The sequence below is a fragment of the Bombina bombina genome, chromosome 3, assembly GCF_027579735.1.
Source record: "Bombina bombina isolate aBomBom1 chromosome 3, aBomBom1.pri, whole genome shotgun sequence".
In the NCBI taxonomy this organism is placed as follows: Eukaryota; Metazoa; Chordata; class Amphibia; order Anura; family Bombinatoridae; genus Bombina; species Bombina bombina.
Genome location: NC_069501.1, coordinates 551,106,394 through 551,128,307, shown reverse-complemented (window position 1 = coordinate 551,128,307; position 21,914 = coordinate 551,106,394).

Sequence of the window (21,914 nt, the reverse complement as noted above, 5' to 3'; positions counted from 1 at the left end):
ATCCACGTTAACATGGGTTTGCGGAAAGTGGCATTGCTTTATACATATTGGTGAAATGACGGATGCGTAATTCCGCTTGGAATCATTGCGCAATGATCGCGAAAATGGCATTTCTCATCCACGTTAACATGGGTTTGCGGAAAGTGGCATTGCTTTATACATGTTGTTAAAAATTAAATGGGAATTCTTAGATTAGTGAAGAATACAGTATTCTTATTTTAAATATTATAGCTAATAAAAAACGAATAATACAAAACAATTATAACATATGGCCATCAATTGATGATTATGTAATAACAAGCAGATATTCTTAAAGATACAGTAAACAACACAACTGATTGAAAATAAGAGTCCAGGATATATTTTTAATTAATTTAATTGAGGAAACTATTAACTCATGGGACTACCAAAGGATTAATATTTTTCAATTGATTTGTTATTAATGTAAATTTTTTAAACATGCCATGATTAGTATTAATGATATGCAATCCTCATTTAATATATTTCAGATATGGATGTGGCTGCTGGATCCTCAAGCCAGGGCTTGTCACAGTATGGTATGTCTCTTTTTAATTGACATTTGTCTTAGAAACATGGACTGAACATTACATACTAAATACACATTGTTCAATATTTATATGTAATGTCTATTTAATAGATGAAAATTAAATAATTATTCGGATATCCTTAAATAACATATTACATTTTAATTGCATGCTCAATACCATTCATGACATCAACATATGGAGTAGATAATTCATTAACAACAACATTGTGGAATCAATTTAATTTTACATTAAAGGGATACTGAGCTACAATTATTAATATTGTCATTCAGATACAGTATGCAATATTAATAAACATAAAAATATAATACTATCATCATATGTGACATATTCTATTGCTAAATGTATTGTAAAATAAAGAAAGTACGTTTATGTGCATCTAAATTTTGGTTGACCAACCTGGGTTTTTATTGATGATTGGTGGATACCTTCAACAAACAATATTTATTGAATCCAATATTCCTTATCTGCCTTTAAGATTAATATCGAGCAACATTCTAATTATAATAGGAGTCAATGTTAAATCATTTTTTACAGTTTGAACATAGAAATCAATTATTTAAATTAATCATGTCAGTGTCCCTTTAAGACAAAATAGATTCATTCATCTTTACATTCTTTTTATTAAAAACTATTGATATATAAATCACATTCTCTGTTGGAGTTACTTTATAGATATCTGCATACTCTAACAGCACCATGATTACATATTTGTAATAATCAATTTTGTTTTGTATTGTGATAAATATGTGTTGTGTCCTAAACAAGATTACTGTACATTGCAAAAATGGCTCGATGTGACACATGTGTTTGTTTAGATTTGTCAACAGATGCTACTCAATATGTGGTTTGTGTGTATTCTTGTAACTTCTTAAGGACATATGACGGAATTATTCCGTCATAAAACAATTGAGCAAAGTGAAAGGCGTGTCCTTAAAGGGTTAAGAACATTGATCATTGGGTATATTTAGATATGCAATAGCAGCATCTGAGATGAATTTGATGTCTAATGTAGTCTGACATTAAACATATGTTCAATACAGATATTTTTACAGAATCCCCTTGATTCAATCAAGCATTTTCTGGTGTAATGACTGCTCTATTCTTCACATTTTAAAGTTGATTAATGTTAAAATTCTAGACAGATGTGATTTAGTGATATCCCAAATGTGTTTAATAATATATATCTATATCATTCATAGAGAGAGTTGGTGTGGTGAGCCCACAGGAATCCAGCAGTGACATAGAGACGCCTTTGCGGTCTCCTGGTAAGTCCATTGACTCATTTATATGTAATTGAAGGTGTATTGCTAATCAATATTATGATCATGATTCTGATGAAGCATAACATTATAAAAATTCAAAATATTTATCTTCTGATTATATATTAATTTATTTTTCATATTGAACGATTAATAATTTCTACTACACATTTGTTATTCATAAGATGTATAACATATGTTTGTTTCCATTAGATTTTTTGACAACAGTCATCAAGTGATACACACATGAGAAATCTTAAATGTTCTATGTACTATGCTTTTATGAATTTAACATTAATACAAACAATACATTAAAATTAATATTCATTGACAATAAAAAATCTATTGTCATTTGTATGCTCCATCAAAATGATGTAAATCATAACTTTGTGTGTGTATATCTTTAATGCAACATTGATGTGCGTATTTGAGCAACAGTAACATATGTTATAATATCTGATCTTAACGTGTACACAACATGTTATGTTTTACAGAGATTGCTGTCACATGTGGGACGGAGGAGGAAGAGGCTGCCTTGGAGTCTGATGGTATGTGAAATATATCTATCATGTTTCCAACATGTTTATTTTTTGGAAATCATTTTATTGAAGAGATTAAAAGTCTACAGCTTTTGCCCTTTAAAAAGGAATATTATTTGTCTGTTCAAATACACTACTGCCCCCTTTCTATATCAGGCAGCATGAAATTCTGCTTGTATATTTATTTTTAAAAATTTATAATTCATGCCATCATTATGTCACATGCATATTCCATGCCAAAACACAATAATAAGGTTCAAATTGTACAGACAGTCATTGATATTCATCTGAGTGCCTATATACATACCATATCCTCATTTCAGAATTGTTTAAAAATTCAAACACACTTCGAAGTATATTGAAAACATAATCAATTTGAAATGCGTTGATTTGATGTCAGGATGTATGAGATGTTAATATATTGTCTTTACATTTTCAGATGGATCCACCACTTCTGGTCATCTGGTTTCCGCCCCTGCCCAGTCACAGACCCCTCCCCATGCACACACCCATGACCATGGCCACACCCCTGCACATACCCAGAGCCCTTCCCATGACCAAACTCATGACCATGCCCAGACCACTGCCAGCCCTTCCCATATTTCATATCCTGTCCATCCCAAAAAACGCCCATACACCCCCCTTCGCCGCTCTCCCCGTATTCTGGCCCGTACAGCTGCCCAGACCCAAACTCCCCACTCCCCAGCTGTACGTCCTACCCCGGAGCGGCAGCTCACCCCTCCCCAAGCCATTCACATCACTCCCCAAGCCAATCCCATCCCTCCCCCCTGTCTCAACCTTCATTGTCCTGGGTGTCAGATTGTCCTTCCCAGGCACAGCTGTAAGTATCATTCTAAATACACTTTATAAGATACTTAAAGGTACAGTGAAGTTAAATTTGTTAAATTGTGATTCAAATCCAGCATGCAATGTTAATCAAATTTATAATTTAATACTCTTATTAATTATTCGTCATTCTCTTGATATATTTATTTAAAAAAAGTAATTCCTATAATTAGTTTAAACAATAAAATACATCTGGCCATCATTTCTTTATTGTTGGATGAATGTATCCATCAACCAGCATGCACAAACAAAGTTGATAAACAAATATTGGCTTCCATAAAAAGCAACATTCTTGCTTTCAAAATATAGCTTGAGAATTAAAACATATAATGAATATGTGTAATTTATAAAGATTTGTCATGTCATGCTCTATCTGAATGAGTCCATTAAATATTTAGGTTCAGTGTCCCTTTAATTGGATATCGCTACATATACCAAACACCACTACTTGGATCCAAAATTTTATGTACAAATGTGGATACATTATCTCTTGTCTAACCCAGTGGGAATGTAATTTCTTCTGGTTGCTATGTTTACACAGCTTGTCCTCAATGCAAAAATGTTTAAGGATAGGTGTGCCTACCACAGTCTAAATTTAATTGTTGTACAATGTAAATCCTTTAACAAGATTTGATACACTCAAGCTGTATAAGTGGATCATCTAAAACCAATTAAAGGGGACAACATGTTTGAGTAACATGTCCCTTTAATGATTTCTGTCTGTCTGAATAACCTAATTCATGTGTAAAGAATAAATGTAAACTAATTAATGTAAATAATTATTTGTCTTTATGATGACAATGTATGTATTAAAATTTTTTAGTCTGTTGTGTAATTATCCTTAATATTTAATTTTATTTTATTTTAGGCTGTGACTCAGCATGGCTCATGCTAGAAGGGATAGCAAGAGTAGAGCAGGCCGTGTTGAGGAACGCAGCTGTCCTGAGAGGGATGAACGACACCATGCAGGCCCAGCTCCGGGTTCAGGACTTGACTCTGCGTGAAATTATGCGATTACGTTCAAGGCCTGAATCTGGAGCTGGACATGAACAGGACAATGAAGAGGATGACCAGTAAGTGGAGGATCTGGATATGCTCCATGGTGGCAGATAAGAATCCTCCGTCCACATGTTGAATTTTTATTGTTAGTGTTGCCATTTGGCCTTTTTTTCTGTTTATTGTTGTGCCTGTTGCACTCTTTTACCTTGTCATATGTCTCCAATGGGGCTATGCTGGCCCTTGGCAACTCTCTTCATGGACTGTGATGCACTGTGTTACCTTGTCATATGTCTCCAATGGGGCTATGCTGGCCCTTGGCAACTCTCTTCATGGACTGTGATGCACTGTGTTACCTTGTCATATGTCTCCAATGGGGCTATGCTGGCCCTTGGCAACTCTCTTCATGGACTGTGATGCACTGTGTTACCTTGTCATATGTCTCCAATGGGGCTATGCTGGCCCTTGGCAACTCTCTTCATGGACTGTGATGCACTGTGTTACCTTGTCATATGTCTCCAATGGGGCTATGCTGGCCCTTGGCAACTCTCTTCATGGACTGTGATGCACTGTGTTACCTTGTCATATGTCTCCAATGGGGCTATGCTGGCCCTTGGCAACTCTCTTCATGGACTGTGATGCACTGTGTTACCTTGTCATATGTCTCCAATGGGGCTATGCTGGCCCTTGGCAACTCTCTTCATGGACTGTGATGCACTGTGTTACCTTGTCATATGTCTCCAATGGGGCTATGCTGGCCCTTGGCAACTCTCTTCATGGACTGTGATGCACTGTGTTACCTTGTCATATGTCTCCAATGGGGCTATGCTGGCCCTTGGCAACTCTCTTCATGGACTGTGATGCACTGTGTTACCTTGTCATATGTCTCCAATGGGGCTATGCTGGCCCTTGGCAACTCTCTTCATGGACTGTGATGCACTGTGTTACCTTGTCATATGGCTCATATATTCCTTATTTTTACAAGATTATTTATAAACGTTGTGTATGTTTTCTTACATACTAATAAAATACATTTTATTTCACAAATAATTGTCCTCATTCTTCCTGTTATTTTTTGAAAGCTCTAGTTTATGTTGTTGATCCTTAAAGGGACCTACCAAATATATTTGTTATACTGAAATCATATATGTAAGACAATAGTAAATGACTTTAAGATTAACATCTCCAATGTAATCTTATTATTTGTCTTTATATTATTTTCTCTTAGCTCTATCATTGCCTGATTATGATTAGCAGAGTAATTTCTTTATATATGTATATATAGATTGGTATTTGTGTATATATGTATATTTAAATGTTCAGATCCATGTGTGTATTTAGAAAGTCTGCATGAATTGATGCACCTTTACCAAATGATCTGAGTATTGATAAAATGATATAATCCCTGTAAAGTCTTCATTTTATTGAAATAGTATTGACTATGTGTATGCTCTTTTTAAAAACAAAATAATGTCCCTTTAAGTGATGTTGATCACAATTGTTAATGAATGTATTTCCATTTGTAAAGCGTTTTTGTCCTTTTTACAAGAACAAAGACATATAATTATATTAATAAACAATCTTATTGTAATGTTGACAGCACCTGTATTTCATTTTCAAATCTATATTAGTGTAAAAGTGTAACCAAATAAATCTCTGTGTGTAATGCAAATAATTTAGATGATGAATATTAGTTAACTAATATGTTAACAAAATACATCTCCTCCCATATATGGCTATAGGTAGGCTGACAATAATTAAACCTGAATAAATGACACGTTTAATCAATACATGTATAACTATTGTTATTCAACAACAATCCAAACATATCTTAAAACATCAATGGCATATGTATTTCTCATGTGTATCTTTTAAATGTTTAAGATATACACCATAGCTATAGTTCAAGGGACAGTCAAGTCCGAAAAGATGATTCAGGATTTGTTGTCATTCCTAGATAGCAATCTACACACATACTAGTTCCTAAAATATAAATACGTTTCTTAGTGATATGCCAAGCTGTCACTGAGTCCTTGTATTGTCTGCGGTTTTTCAGCGATCTCGGATGCGCCATGTTGCTTAAGACGTCACCTGCCAGGCTGTCCAATGATTCCTTGTATTGACTGACGTTCTTACGTGATCAGGAATATGCCTTTTATTGGATTGCGTTTTGACGCGATCAAGGATGCGCCTTTTTTTTTGGGCGTTCTTACGTGATCAATAATGTGCCTTTCATTGGATGGCGTTCTTACGTGATCAAGGAAGCGCCATGTTAAGACGGCACATGTAAAGGTAAAAAAACGTCTGATTGGATTACGTAGTCCCGCAATATTTGTGCACGTTAAAAACGTTTGTGACTGCATCCAATTTTAAAAAGCTTGCGAATATGTATTATTTGCATCATGTTACATTGTTGACCCGTAGCTGATAAAGACCACCACATTCTCTTTTGCTGTATGTCTGGTTGAATCAACGAACGAAAGAAAAATGTTTTCATGCATAGGATATTTCTAGGCAAGTGCAAATCTCTACAGTCCATGTTTAATATGTTTGTCAACAATATGTTCCTTTTTCAGAAAAAATTAATGTTGTGTTTAATGTTGAATATATCTAATTAATAAATAAGCGCTATTGTGTTTGAATAAAGTAATCAATATGCAGTTATCTTTATCATATGCTAAATATATGATGCCGACTTCTTCTAAATGTAATTTCGTTGTATATTTTATTAAAGGTTCATTAGACACTCACATTATAAATCAAAAGCTTGGATTTTGTCTCTAGTTAGATAGTCCATTGTTTAACCAATACGTTTATTTTTTCTTCTGTTCTAAGAAAATGTAAGTAATTTTCTTACTCCTCGCAAAGCCTCTGAGTTTCATGTGAGTACATTCTCCAGCTTTCTCCAGTTTGTGTAAAGGGTCTTTTCATATGTTAATGATGGGGTATTGTGTTGTTTTATGGTTGTAATGGGGGTTTCGTCTATATTTTCAATATAGCTAACCCTATTTTATTTTCAAGTGTTTGAAGCTTTTTAATATTGATATCAGTATATGTTAATCTTGTTGTTTGTAGTAGTGTCTATTACATACAGTTATGTTAAAAATATAGGATACTGTCCCTTGAATGCAAATGTTGTTTTTTGTATCATGTATGAGATCCACATAGTTTAATCTTCAAATATATTATTGTTAGCATATTTTCACCCCCCCCCCACTCCTAAAAGGACTTTAAACCATATTCATTGTTAAATAAAAATGTCTTTACAATAAAATATTAACACAATAATGTCTCTTAAAGAAAATAGACTTTATTTAACACGTCAATATAAATGTGATTTCAAATTTTTTTAATTTGACAAAGTACATGTAGATATACCAACAAGCTTAAAATATGTGTTAGCATATGTAATGTTGTTAGAGGGACAGTTTCGAAAATATATAATGTTTGTCATTATTCTAAAAGTCAATTCTGTAATATCAAGGATATCAAATGTTTCTCAACAATTGAACATTTGTCTGGGTTTATTTAAATTTGCTATCTAAACTTATGAGGTTGGTGTGCTCATTTCTTCGATCTTGAAGAGTGCTTGTAATCATTATACAATTTGAGCACTAGAGGGCATTTTGATAGCATTTGTATATGTAAAACCTTGTGCTCATACAGCATATTATTGACCATGTATTGATCATTGATATCTAAAATGTTGTTATGTCAGAACAACAAATAAGTGGTCATTTTTCATAGTCATAGATACAAGGGTAAGCACATAAGTCACACATGTATTTCTCCATGTTTTGTTGTTTCCAACTTTATAATGCGTAATACAGTGTTTTCTTTGTAATCAATAATTTTCTGACTGTCCCTTTAAGCTGTGTTATTGGCATTCAAACAGTAATATGCCATCATGGAAAATTGTTATGGTAATTTAGTTAGCGATTCGGGAAACAGTTTGGACATCACATCACAGAAACCAATCAATATCATGAACAAGGATAGGTATGTGATGATGTGGTTTTCACACACTTATAACCCACACTCTGCAAACAATCTGCCTCCATGGACCCGGTCCCATAGAAGTCGATTATATACAGAGTGTGGTCCACAAGTGTATGAAAACAACATCATCACATACCTATCCATTACACATTAAATTAAAAAAAGCAGTGAAGATGAAAAAAATACTTACTTCCTCTTCCTTCCCCTCTTCCCACGGGGCTGAGGCTCTGGGAGAGGCAACTGCCGACTCCGAAGAGTCCTCCTTGGAGCTGTTGTGGGAGGAGTGGAAGGAAGAGTACTGGGACGACCAAGGTGAGGAGTAGATGGCTGGGGAGGAGAAGATGGATGAGGAGGAGAAGATGGCTGAGGAGGATGAGTAGATGGCTGAGGAGGAGGAGGAGTAGATGGCTGAGGAGGAGGAGTAGATGGCTGAGGAGGATGAGATGGGCCGGCAGGAGGAGATGGCCCAGCAGCAAGAGGCCCAGCAACAAGAGGCACAGCAACAGGAGGTAGACCAGAATGCGCCTCCCGGAAAAAAGTGAACATTTCTTGATGAAGCTGAAATATTCTTGTTTGGCCTTCTTCTATTCTATTCAGTATGTTGATGATTTCATTTTGTCCTTGAATAATCTGATTTTGGCCATCAAGTATTCTGTTTCGTCCTTCTATATTTTCTATCCGGGAGGTACGCATCTGGTCTATGTACTCCAGTAGAACCCGCACCTCCGCTATTTCCTCTTGTTGTGCATGTTGAACCCGTGCACGGCGGGGTGCCCGTGCACGGCGGAGTGCGGGTCTTTGAGGGACCTCGGGTTCCGCGGGTTCCGCGGGTTCCTCCTGTGCTTCCGGGGCCTCTTCATCATCTCCCGTGCGCTGTTCGTCACGGGGGGCCTCTTCCCTCCGAAGTGGAAATTCCTCACCACCACTCTCATCCCGGGGAGATGCAGGAGGCTGTGCTGCCTCGTCCCCAGACTCTGTATATAAAAAAAAAAAAAAAAAATGTATATATTAGCATATTTGCAAATAAAGGTTTAAATGACTTAGCTTACGATACAATTACAAATGCAGAATCATTAATCCACTTTGAAATCTAACAAACAATCAATACTATTTCCGCTTTTTCTAAACCGTGTTTGTGATATCTGTGGTCAATGTGAATGTTTTTGCGTTTTTTTTCAGTCTGTTTAAATGCACACCTAACCTATAGCCTAGATACTGATGTAACCGCAAAGTAATAGAATGCGTGTAAACAACGTTATAGCATTAATCTGATCCTTAACACATGAAACCCAATGTTTTATCTTTCATGATTTAGAAGCATACATTTTGTATCAACTTTCGAATGTACTTTTCTTATCTAATTCGCTTAATTCTCTGGATATTCTTTGCTGAAAAGCATATCTAAATATGCTTATAAGATGCTGATTGTTAGCTGAATATAGCTGCCTCCTGTGATTGTTTCACCGTGTGCATGGCTATTTCTTCATTAAAATATATCTCAAGAATGAATCAAATTAGGTAATATAAGTACATTTGAATGTTTTGTCAAATTGTATTCGCTACCTCAATCATGAAAGTAAATGTTTGCGTATAGTGTCCCTTGAAATACATTTGTATGTGAAATTATTGTTCAATAAGCTTACCGTCAGATGAGAGTGGCAGGTTCCCGGTATCGATTCCTCCGATACCGACTACTTCCACCTCGGAGATGCTGGGCCGCAACATTTCCTCCCATCGGCAGTACTCCATTTCAATGGCAGGGCCGCCACCGGTCCCTGCGGCATGTCGGGCCTCCAGGCTTAACTTTTTTTTCAGTTCAAGTTTACAGTCCCGGTACCGATGTTTGATAGAATCCATATCGCGGTTCCGGCCACCCACTGCATTGACTGCATTCCTTATCTCGTTCCAGAGCCTCCTCCTGTCAGTCGGGGTGGTCTTTTGGTGCTGCAGCATCCTATGCCTGGCCATATAGGCCTCTACGAGGGCCTCCTTCTCCTCCATCGAAAACCTCGCCTCCCTAGTCGCCTTGGCCTTCCCCTGTGATGATGCCCTCTGTTTCCCGGACTGTGAAGCCCTACTCTGACCGCCACTGGGCCCAGCCACTTGGTCATCTTGAACCAAGTGGCTGGGTCCACCCACCGCTTCCACCCCCGCTTCCTGCCCCCCTTCCTGCCCTGTTCCTCTCCCCCTCCCTCTACTCCCCCCTCTACCTGTCCCCTGCCTGGCCTCCATCTCTTCCCTAAACTAAACCCCAAATAATCAAACAAAAAGTGAGTGTGCTGAAATTAAAGGGGGGCAAAATAAAGAACTAAAAAGACAAAAAAGGTGCTTAAAGTGTGAGAGGGATGTAAAAAACAAAGAGGGTAAGGAGTATTTAAATAAACGAAAAGAATAAGACTAAAATGAGGATATGTAAACTAAATGTAACTAGGGGATGGGTATGGGATGGGTATGGGGTATGGGATAAGAGTAAATGGGATGAAAGGGAATGGGACTACAAGGAATGGGGTATGGAGTGTAGTATGAGGGGGTAGGGGGTATGGAGTGTATGTAGTGTTATTGATAAGTGTATGTATGTATTGAATGTGTTTGCGTGTAAATGTGTTAAGTGTACAGAAAAATCACTCGCTCGCTAACTCACACTACTTCTAATTCTCACTAACAAACACTCCCACTAACGCTCACTAACTACCACTAACTGACGCTCCCACTAACAACTCTCACTAATAACTCCCACTAACTCACTCACGCTCCCACTAACAGACTCTCTCCCACTCCCACTAACTACCACTAACTCACTCACTCTCTCACGCTAACACTACCAACTGACTCTCTCACGCTAACACTAACTCTCAAAAATTCGCAAACTCTCTATTCTTAAACCTCCAATCTCCAAAGACCCAACAGCAACACAGTCAAAGAAGCCATGCTTGTGTGGTGCTTATATACCCTGTGTAAATGTTTAATGATGTACCTATTTGCGTTGTAAATAGTGTTCAGGTGTGCTTTATTAGCAATTAATATTAGTGCAATGTGTATTAGGTGTGTGAATTTGCGCATGCTCATTTTGAGTTGGTATTTGTGGAATGTGTAGAATGCGATGATGTCATAGTGGTCGTTTTCTCTAACATTGTCCAATAGTATTCTTTTTAAATGTGATTTTGCGATGGTGTGTTCTTTGTGAAGTGTTGTATATGTATGTTTGTCATAATATATAGTGATATTGAATGCGATTTTGTTTCGAGTGTATGTATATCATTTTTAATCCTTGTTGTTATTTTGCGATTTTCCGCATCTTAAAGTATATGCGTATTCCCCGTATAAAATTTTATTAAAACATTCCCCGCTTGTGAATGTGTAATGCTTGTGTGCTTTGTTGATTGATTGTTGTTGTGACATTTGCGGCGTGTTATTGTTGTGCATGATGTGGTATGCGTCATATGACCGAGCTGTACGTATTCTCGCGAGATCGAGTGTTAGGTGAAAAAAGCAATTTTTTGCCTTTCCCATTGATCTCTATGGGAGACTGTCTTACGCGGGCAGTATTACGCGTGTGACATACACGCGTTAGGAGCATCGTTAGATGGTCTTATTTTAACTCTAAATACCGGAGTCAAACAATGCCGTGCGTTAGACATAAACACGCGTGGCGTTAACAGCCCTTTTACCGCCGAACTCCAAATCTAGGCCTAAGTTTCTTAGTCATGTATGCCCATAGGTGTTTTGATGTGTCTGTAAGTCCCAGTTTATGACCTCCTCTCGGCTCGCTCTTTCCCCAAAGAATTTCCCCCAGAGAGTCATATCCCCCCAATTGTGATTCAAGTCCTGGCCAAATCAGGTCTACCCCCTTTTATCTAATAATGATATTTGTGCCAGTCTTGCTGCATGATAATAGTCCCACAAATTTGGTGCACCCACTCGCCCCAGTTATCTGTGCTTTGTCAAGACCCAAAAAAAGGTATTCTTCCCTGTTGGTTGTTTCTAAGGAACCAATTTAAAGTAGATTGTAACGCATCTATATCTGGTTTGTGCAGTTTGATTGGTAATGCTCTGTATAAATACAATAATCTTGGTAATATGTTCATCTTTAGGGCAGACAATCTCCCATACCAGGAGAAGTTTGCTTTCAGCCACTTCGCAACATCTGATTTAATAGCTTTATATAAGGGTGTATAATTAGCTCTATATAAAAGTGTAGAGTGAGTGGTTAACTGAATCCCCAAATAAGGAAGCGAGTTTTTGGCCCATTTAAAATCAAAATTAGCCTCTATTATTTTTGTAGTAGTTTTCGGTAGCAACAGTGGAAGTGCCTTGCATTTGTCTTTATTTATTTTGTATCCTGAAATTGTCGAAAAGTCCTCTAACGTCAAGTATAGGTTGGGGAGTGATATCAAAGGTCGAGTGAATGTCAATAAAACGTTGTCCGCAAATAAAGTAATTTTATGGTTATATGGCCCTATTTCTAACCCTGTAATGTCTGGGGACTGTCGAATCGTTGCTGTCAGTGGTTCTATACATAATGCGAACAAAAGAGGGGAAAGTGGGCATCCCTGTCTGGTTCCATTTCGAATTTGGAATGTTGGGGACTGATGTCCTATTGCTCTAATAAAGGCTGTCGGCCTGGAATATATATTTTCAATCGCTGTAACAAAGGGGCCCTTAAATCCCATCCATGTCAACACAGTTCTCATGTATGTCCAGTCTACTCTGTCAAATGCCTTCTCCATGTCCAATGGCAGCAGCAGAGAAGGCACCCTGTTCTCCGTCAGATAGTCTATCACTGCTGTCATTCTACGTATATTATCGGGGGCTTCCCTATCTTTGATAAACCCTACCTGGTCTGGGTGAATTATAGTCAGTAAAATTAGCTTAAGTCTGTTGGCCAGTACTTTCGTCACTATCTTTATATCCAGATTGATTAATGATATTAGCCTATAACTGTGGCACCACTTAGGATTCTTCCCTGGTTTGGGCAAAACTACAATCTTAGCTTGTAGTAGTTCTTCGGGTAAGTCATATCCCTCTAGTACATGATTCACGAATTTCACCAAGTGAGGTATTAATGTTGAAGCAAAAAGTTTATAATATTCACTTGTGAAGCCATTTCGGAGTGTGTAACTTTCCTATTTAAATTATCAAGGTCTTCTTCTGTTATTTTGGGCAAAGTCACTGCCCCCAAAAAGGAATGCAACTTCTCTGTGGTTAACGGGTTATGTTCTACTTTGTTCCCATCATATAACTCCTTATAAAAATGAGCTAAGCTATCCACAATCTCTTGTGGATTAGATGTTAATGTATTCCCCGGGGTTTGAATATGTGGAGTCGCCATGGACCTATAACTATCCCTTATCTTGCTCGCTATATATCAGTCCGGTTTGTTTGCGAATATAAAGTACTGTGTTTTCAGTTTATGTGCAGTTTTAAGCGACTTATCATTAAGTATATTAGCTAGCTCTTGCCTTTTATTTTGTAACGTCGCAAGAGTCGCTTTCGCATTGGTGGTTTTGTGTGTTTTTTCTAAATTTTATATTTCTAACTGTAGTCGCTCAATTTGTGTGTTGAGTTTCTTATTATATATGGTCTTTTCTTTTATCAATAGTCCCCGTGCCACTGCTTTATGTGCAGCCCAAACTGTCGTAGGGTTTTGGGTAGTATTTAAATTAGGCTGCCAATATTCCCCTATGGCTTGTAACAGATTTGCTTTTGTCTGTGTTTTTTTTAGGCATGTTTGATCATATGTCCATGATTTGAATCTACAAGGGTCACTCAACACCCCCAAATTTAATTGTGTAATTGAGTGATCAGACCATACACATGCATGTATAGATGCTGAACGTAAAATTGGCTGGAGAATTTGACTTACATATATGTAGTCTAATTTAGAATATGAATCATATGCCGATTTGGTGTCTGTTGTGCTCCCATATAGGTATTTCCACGAGTCTATTAAGGTATGTGGGGCTAACATCTTTGTCATTTTTTTCTGCAGATTTTTTTTTTTTTGTGGTTTCAGAAATGTGTCTAAGGAAGTTGCCTTAACATTTTTATCTGGCCGATTCAGCTTTCTGGCGGACATTTTCACACACTCAGTGCAACTTTTCCTGTATAGTATACCAGAGAAACTTTGATTGATTTGTACCCTATTTGCTGGTGCAGAATTGTGAAATTACATTTGAAAGTGTGAAATCTCTGCTGTGCTTTTCACTGCATCAATGCCTCCATGTCTTGTGTAAGGACATATATGCACTTTTAAATTGCTGCCCTCTTTATCATATGCAATGAGATTTCTAAACGTTCTCTAACTTATTGTGTGTGATACCGTCATTTGAATTATCCCTGAGCTGCATACATAACTTTCAGAAGTTTTTCCTACTTGCTAACATACTTGATGCTTCTGCCATGCTGAGTCTATGTCGTGTGGCGCACTTATAAATATGCTCCCCTTTGTGTCTGTGTTATTTCCACAGCCGTGTCTAGTCTCCTCACTTCTATCTAGATTTTGACTTACTGAAGGGGTCCTGTATCCAGTCGCTAACAGCGGGCATCTCCTGGCCGATGCCTGTAATACTGTGTGTCGCACATAATGGCGCCTTGCCGTCTAGGCCGTTCAGGGCCGTCTGTTGCTGTGAGGCAGATAATGCCAGATCTCTTGATTATTTATATGCCCAGCACTTTACCATGAATCTCACATGATCCCTGGTATTCTTCAGCAGCCTAAGCGTGAATTAGTCACTATTATAAGTTTGCCTGTTCCGGAGCTCACAAATTAACACTCCATCTTGGAGCTCAGTCAAACTCCGCCCCTCATCACTTATTATTTAAAGGGCCTCTGTTCAGTATGCTTTGCCTTTGCATTGTCTCAGACCTGTTTGTGAGAGTTCCTGTGTATTACCTGGCTGCCTGACGTCCTTCCTGGTTCCTGATCCCTGGCTTGTTCCTGGCTCGTCTGACTACCAGCTCTCATTTTGACTCCTGGCTTGTTATTTGACTTGTGGACTTTTTATTATTTTTTGCTATTAATAAAGGTGTGATTATTTTTGCACTTCTCGTCTCAGTCTGATTCCTGGCACCCTGACATTACGCAAAGGCCATGAATCCTGATGCTGCTAATTATCCACCTTTACCTGCCATCATTTCCAGGATGGATGTACAGGATCACCGCTTGGATCAATTTGCACTAGCCCTGCAAACCTTGCTGACTCACACTGCACATTTGGACCAAAGTGTCCCACAAGTTATGGCTTCTCCTGTTTCCGCTGCTGCACCTATGCCTACCAGGAGCATGTCCAGTTCTGCACCTCTACCTCAGCGATATGGAGGCGATCCTATTCAGTGCAGGGGGTTTTTGAACCAGGTGGGCATTTACTTTGAGATGTTACCTTAGTCGTTTCCCTCTGACAGAGCTAAGGTGGGATTTCTCATCTCGTTACTCTCTGACACAGCTCTTGCCTGGGCTAATCCCTTGTGGGAGACTAATAAACCTGTGATTTCAAATTACCCTGAATTTGTGGCCTCCTTTCTAAGGGTATTTGATGTTCCGGCTCGCTCCTCCTCTGCTGCTAAACGACTCCTGTCCATTCAGCAAGGTGCAAGATCTGTTGCTCAGTATGCTATTGAGTTCTGTACGCTTGCCGCAGAGGTAGGTTGGAACAATGAAGCCCTTGTTGCCGCCTTCTTTCATGGGCTCTCTGATGCGATTAAAGACGACGTTGCTGCCAGAGATTTACAAGAGGATCTCGAGGCATTGGTGTCTTTTTTTATCCTAATTGACATCAGACTCAGAGAGAGGCCCTCTTTCAAAGAGCGCTTGCGGAAGCCTCCTGTTCCGTTGTCTCCTACGTGTTCGTTCCCACCCCTGCCTCCCTCTCCTCCCATGCCTCCTGGTCCCGAGTTACCAGGTACTGCTGAGCCGATGCAGTTGGGATTCATGCGTCTCTCCGCGGCAGAGAGGGCCTTTAGGAGGAGGGAGGGGTTTTGCCTCTAATGTGGGTTACAGGGCCACCTTTTGAAGTCTTGTCCTACACGGCCGGGAAACGCTCACATCTAAGGTCCTGTCGGGGGCAGACCTTGGGTGGTTTATCCTCGTCCCCGGAACCGCATAAGAAGAAACTTTTGGTCACGGTTGTCCTTTCCTGGGTGGACTCCTCCATAGTCACTCAGGCTCTTGTTGACTCCGGTGCTGCGGGCTATTTCATTGACAGTGCTTTTGTATCAAAGCACTCCATTCCTGTTTTGTCTCGGTCCGTTCCGCTTGCTATTGAGGCCATTGATGGCAGGCCCCTTCAGCCCGCACTCGTTACTCACGAAACTGCTCCTTTATCCATGGCTGTTGGCGCTCTCCATTTTGAAACCCTCCAGTTCCATCCCAGTCTCGACTGGTGCAGGTCCGAAATTTTGTTGTGGTCCCTGCAATGTATTTCCACTTGTCTTCGGAAACCAGTTAAAGTCTTGTGCACTTCTTCGGTATCTCAATTGCCAGAGGAGTACCGAGAATTCCTAGACATGTTTGAAAAGGTGCGTGCCGGTACGTTGCCTCCTCACCGGTCTTACAATTGTGCCATAGACCTGCAACCTAGAGCCATTCCTCCTCGGGGCCGGGTGTACCCTCTGTATGTTGCAGAGAATTGTGCTATGGAGGAGTATGTTGCTGATGCTCTGTCGCGGGGGATCATCCGCAAATCCTGCTCTCCTGCAGGGGCTGGCTTCTTCTTTGTGAAGAAAAAGGGTGGCGAGTTAAGACCATGTATCGATTATAGGGGTCTTAATCGTCTTACCATTAAGAATGCTTACCCTATTCCGCTCATTACGGAATCTTTGACCACCTCAAGGGAGCTACGGTCTTTACTAAACTTGATTTGAGAGGAGCATACAATCTCGTTAGGATTAAGGAGGGTCACGAATGGAAAACAGCATTTAACACCAGGAGCGGGCATTATGGGTATCTTGTAATGCCCTTTGGCCTATGTAATGCTCCTGCTGTTTTTCAGGAATTTATTAATGATGTCCTACGAGATATGTTTCAACAGTGTGTTGTGATGTACTTAGACGACATCGTCATACACTCACCCACACTTGAGGCTCATCATTCTGATGTTACACGGGTTCTTCAGAGACTACGTGAGAACGGCCTGTTTTGTAAACTTGAGAAATGTGAGTTCCATCAGACTCAAGTAACCTTCCTAGGTTATAATATCTCCGTTGCAAGGTTCTCCATTGATCCTGACAAGTTATCTGCAGTTCTGCAGTGGCCTCACCCAGTTGGTCTTCAGTCTATTCAAAGTTTTTTGGGGTTCGCCAATTACTATTGAAAGTTTATTAAAAACTTTTCTTCCTTGGTCAAAACTATCACAGACATGACCCGTAAAGAGAATGATCCACTCCATTGGTCACCTACTGCCATTAAGGCCTTTGATAGTCTTAAGACTGCCTTTGCTGCAACTCCAGTTCTGGCTCATCCTAACCCTGTTCTGCCTTTCGTTCTTGAGGTTGATGCATCTGAGACTGAAGTAGGTGCCCTCTTGTCTCAACGTCCTACGCCTGACGGTTCCTTGCATCCGTGTGGTTTCTTCTCTAAGAAATTGTCTCCAGCGGAGTGCAATTATGAAATTGGCGACAGGGAATTACTGGCCATAATTTTGGCACTCAAGGAATGGAGGCATCTTCTCGAGGGTACTAGCGCGCCAGTGCTCATTCTTACTGACCACAAAAATGTAACTTATCTATTTGAAGCAAAACGTTTGTCTCCCCGACAGGCAAGATGGGTGCTATTTTTGTCTCGGTTTAATTATGTGGTCTCTTACCTGCCTGGTAGTAATTATGTTAGGGCTGATGCCCTCTCTCAACAATTTTCGCCTCTGTCCAAGGAGGAGTCTGTACCTACTCCTGTTATACCAACTGACCATATTTTGGCTACCATACGTACTAATTTGACTTCTCCCTTGGGGGAGGAGATCCTGGCTGCACAAACCAATGCACCTCCTGAGAAACCTAGTGGTAAGTGTTTTGTTCCTGAGAATCTTCAAACTAAACTTTTGCACACTTACCACTATCCTAAAGCCGCAGGTCACCCAGGCAAGAACCAAATGATTTGGTCTGTCACTCGACAATTCTGGTGGCCAGGTCTTCATTCTGATGTTGCTGCGTATGTTGCCTCCTGCTCAGTTTGTGCACAGAATAAGACTCCTCGACATCTTCCTGTGAGTCTTCTTCAACCTATTGCTAATAGTGAGCGTCCTTGGACACATCTTTCCATGGACTTCATTGTCGAGCTCCCTGTTTCCAATGGCAATACTGTTATCCTTATGGTGGTTGACCGTTTTTCTAAAATGTCACATTGCATTCCCTTGATGAAGCTGCCTCCCGCTCAGGAGCTTGCTTCGATTTTGCCTGGGAGGTCTTCCATTTACATGGGTTACCCAAGGAGATAGTGTCGGACCGGGGTAGCCAGTTTGTCTCCAGATTTTGGCGTTCCTTTTGTGCTCAAATGGGGATCCAGCTTTCCTTCTCCTCGGCATATCACCCTCAATCCAATGGGGCTGCGGAACTGTCTAATCAAGCTCTGGAACAGTTCCTCCATTGCTATGTCTCAGATCACCGCAATAATTGGTCTGAACTGTTACCTTGGGCAGAGTTTGCTCGTAATACTGCTATTAATGCTTCCTCCAAGTTATCCCCGTTAATGGCGAATTATGGGTTTCAACCATCCTTGGTGCCAGATTCATTCATGTCTCAGGGTATTCCGGCTTTGGAGGAGTATCTCCGGCAACTCCATTCCACATGGGTGCAGATTCAGGATTGCCTTCATTGTTCTATGCAGCGCCAAAAGTTCCAGGCTGATCAAAGGCGTCTGTCCGCACCTTCCTACCAGGTTGGTGAAAGAGTTTGGCTCTCCTCCCGCAACTTGAACCTTCGTGTGCCTTCCAATAAATTGGCCCCCGGTTATGTTGGTCCTTTTCGAATACTCCGACGGGTTAATCCTGTGGCCTAGGCTCTTGACCTTCCTCCTGCTATGCGCATCTCCAATGTTTTTCATGTCTCCCTCTTGAAACCATTGGTTTGTAATCGTTTAACCACTGTGTTGCCTCGTCCCTGTCCTATCTTTGTTGACAACCATGAGGAGTATGAGATCAGCAGCATTATTGACTCTCGTATATCCAGGTGCCGTGTACAGTATTTGGTTCACTGGAGGGGCTACGGTCCGGAGGAGCGTTCTTGGGTTCCCTCCTCTGATGTTCATGTTCCTGCCCTCCTCCGTGCCTTCCATGCACGTTTCCCCAATAAGCCTTTTGTCCTCCCGCGGGGGAGGGGTCGTTGAGGGGAGGGTACTGTCAGGGTTTTTTCCCTGTTGTGTTTGCCATGTGCTGCTAGCAGCCATTTTACTCACCTCTCTTCCTGACTATGGTGCATTGTGGGGGATGCTGCTCATTTGCTGCACTTCCTTTTATGGCCAGACTGAAGTGCATCATCCATGTGAGACAGGATGCAGTCTCAAAATTGTGATGTCATCACTTATTATTTAAAGGACCTCTGTTCAGTATGCTTTGCCTTTGCGTTGTCTCAGACCTGTTTGTGAGAGTTCCTGTGTATTACCTGGCTGCCTGACGTCCTTCCTGGTTCCTGATCCCTGGCTTCTTCCTGACTCTGCTGTTTACCTTGTTCCTGATTTCGGCTCGTATGACTATTCGCTTTGGCTCCTGACTCGGCTCGTCTGACTACCAGCTCTGGTTTTGACTCCTGGCTTGTTATTTGACTTGTGGACTTTTTATTATTTTTTGCTATTAATAAAGGTGTGATTATTTTTGCACTTCTCGTCTCAGTCTGATTCCTGGCACCCTGACAGTAACGTATGCGGAGCGGGTAGTTGCGGCCTATGTGGACAGATCTTCCGTAAGTGATGGATCACAGGACCAGAAGCGATGTTAAGCCGTTTCTGTCAAGTGCTGGTGCCCCCTCGGTAACCGGGATCAATATAGACGCATAAGTAGCCTTTTATATACTTTTATGTGCATTTGGGCCCTCTTTTAGCTCTGGAGCTCTAAGCTACAGCTGCCATTCCTCATCACGGCCAAGCTCCGCCCCCTAAATGTCCTTTTAAGGGCAATGCCCATACAATTGCCCTTTTCAGGACAATGGTTAGCTTAGGTTTTTTTAGATAGTTTTTTTTTTTATTTAGTGGTTTGGGGGTTTGTAATGTTAGTGGGTCTTTTTTTTTCAGGTAAAAGAGCTTATTAACTTAGGGCAATGCCCTACAAAAGGCTCTTTTAAGGGCTATTGGTAGTTTTTTCTAGATTAGGTTTTTCATTTTGGGGTTGGTTTTTATTTTTAGATTAGAGCTTGGGCATTTCACAAAAGAGCTGAATGCCCTTTTAAGGGTAGAAAAAATAGCTTAATGCCCTTTTAAGGGCAATGCCCATACAAATGCCCTTTTCAGGGCAATGGTTAGCTTAGGTTTTACTTTATTTTTATTTTGTGGGTTTGGGGGGTTTGTATACTGTTAGGGGGTGTTTGATTTGTTTTGTAGCAAAAGAGCTGTTAACTTTAGGGCAATGCCCTACAAAAGGCACTTTTAGGGGCCCACAAAAAGACCTTTTTAAGGGCCCTTGGTAGTTTATTTTAGATTAGGCTTTTTTATTTTGGGGTGGGTTTTTTATTTTTTTTAAAGGGTATTAGAATAGGAATAATTTTTATTATTTTGAATAATTTCGTTTTTGTTTTTTGTAATGGTAGTTTTTTTATTTTTAGTCCTTTTAGTGTTTGTTATTTTTTGTAATGGTAGGTTTTAGTGTAAGGTAGCTTAGGTTTTATTTCACAGGTAAGTTTGTATTTATTTTAACTAGGTAGTTATTAAATAGTTAATAACTATTTACTAACTAGTCTACCTAGTTAAAATTAATACAAACTTACCTGTGAAATAAAATTAAACCTAAGCTAGCTAAAATATAACTATTAGTTATATTGTAGCTAGCTTAGGTTTTATTTCCCAGGTAAGTATGTATTTAGTTTTAAATAGGTATTATTTAGTTAATAATTGTAAGTTTAATTTAGCTATATTTTAATTATGTTAAAGTTAGGGAGTGTTAGGGTTACGTTAGGATTAGGGTTATCGTTAGATTTAGGGTTAGGCTTAGGGTTAAGTTAGGGTTAGGTTTAGGGGTTAATATAGTTTAATTTAGGTAGTTGCAATGTGGGGCTGGCAGTTTAGGGGTTAATAGGTTTATTTAGTGGTGGTGATGTGGGAGGCCAGAGGTTTAGGGGTTAATAAGTTTATTTAGTGGCGGCGATGTCGGGGAGTGGTGGAATAGGGGTTAATAGATGTATTAAAGTGTGGGCGATGTTGGGGTGCAGGAGAATAGGTGTTATTAACTTTAGTATAGTGGCAGTGATATCAGGAGCGGCAGATTAGGGGTTAATAGATTTATTTAGGTGTCGGCGATGTCGGGGGTGGCAGATTAGGGGTTAAGAACATTATGTAGGTGCCGGCGATGTCGGTGGGGGGCAAATTAGGGGTGTTTAGACGTGGGGTTTATGTTAGGGTGTTAGGTTTAAACGTATCTTTTTTTTCCCTATAGACTTTAATGGGGCTGCGTTACAGAGCTTTTCTTTCCGCAATCGCAGGTGTTATACTTTTTTCTGACCCACTCTCCCTATTAATGTCTATGGGGAAAGCGTGCACAAGCACGTCAAAACAGCACTTGATTTTTGTGCGG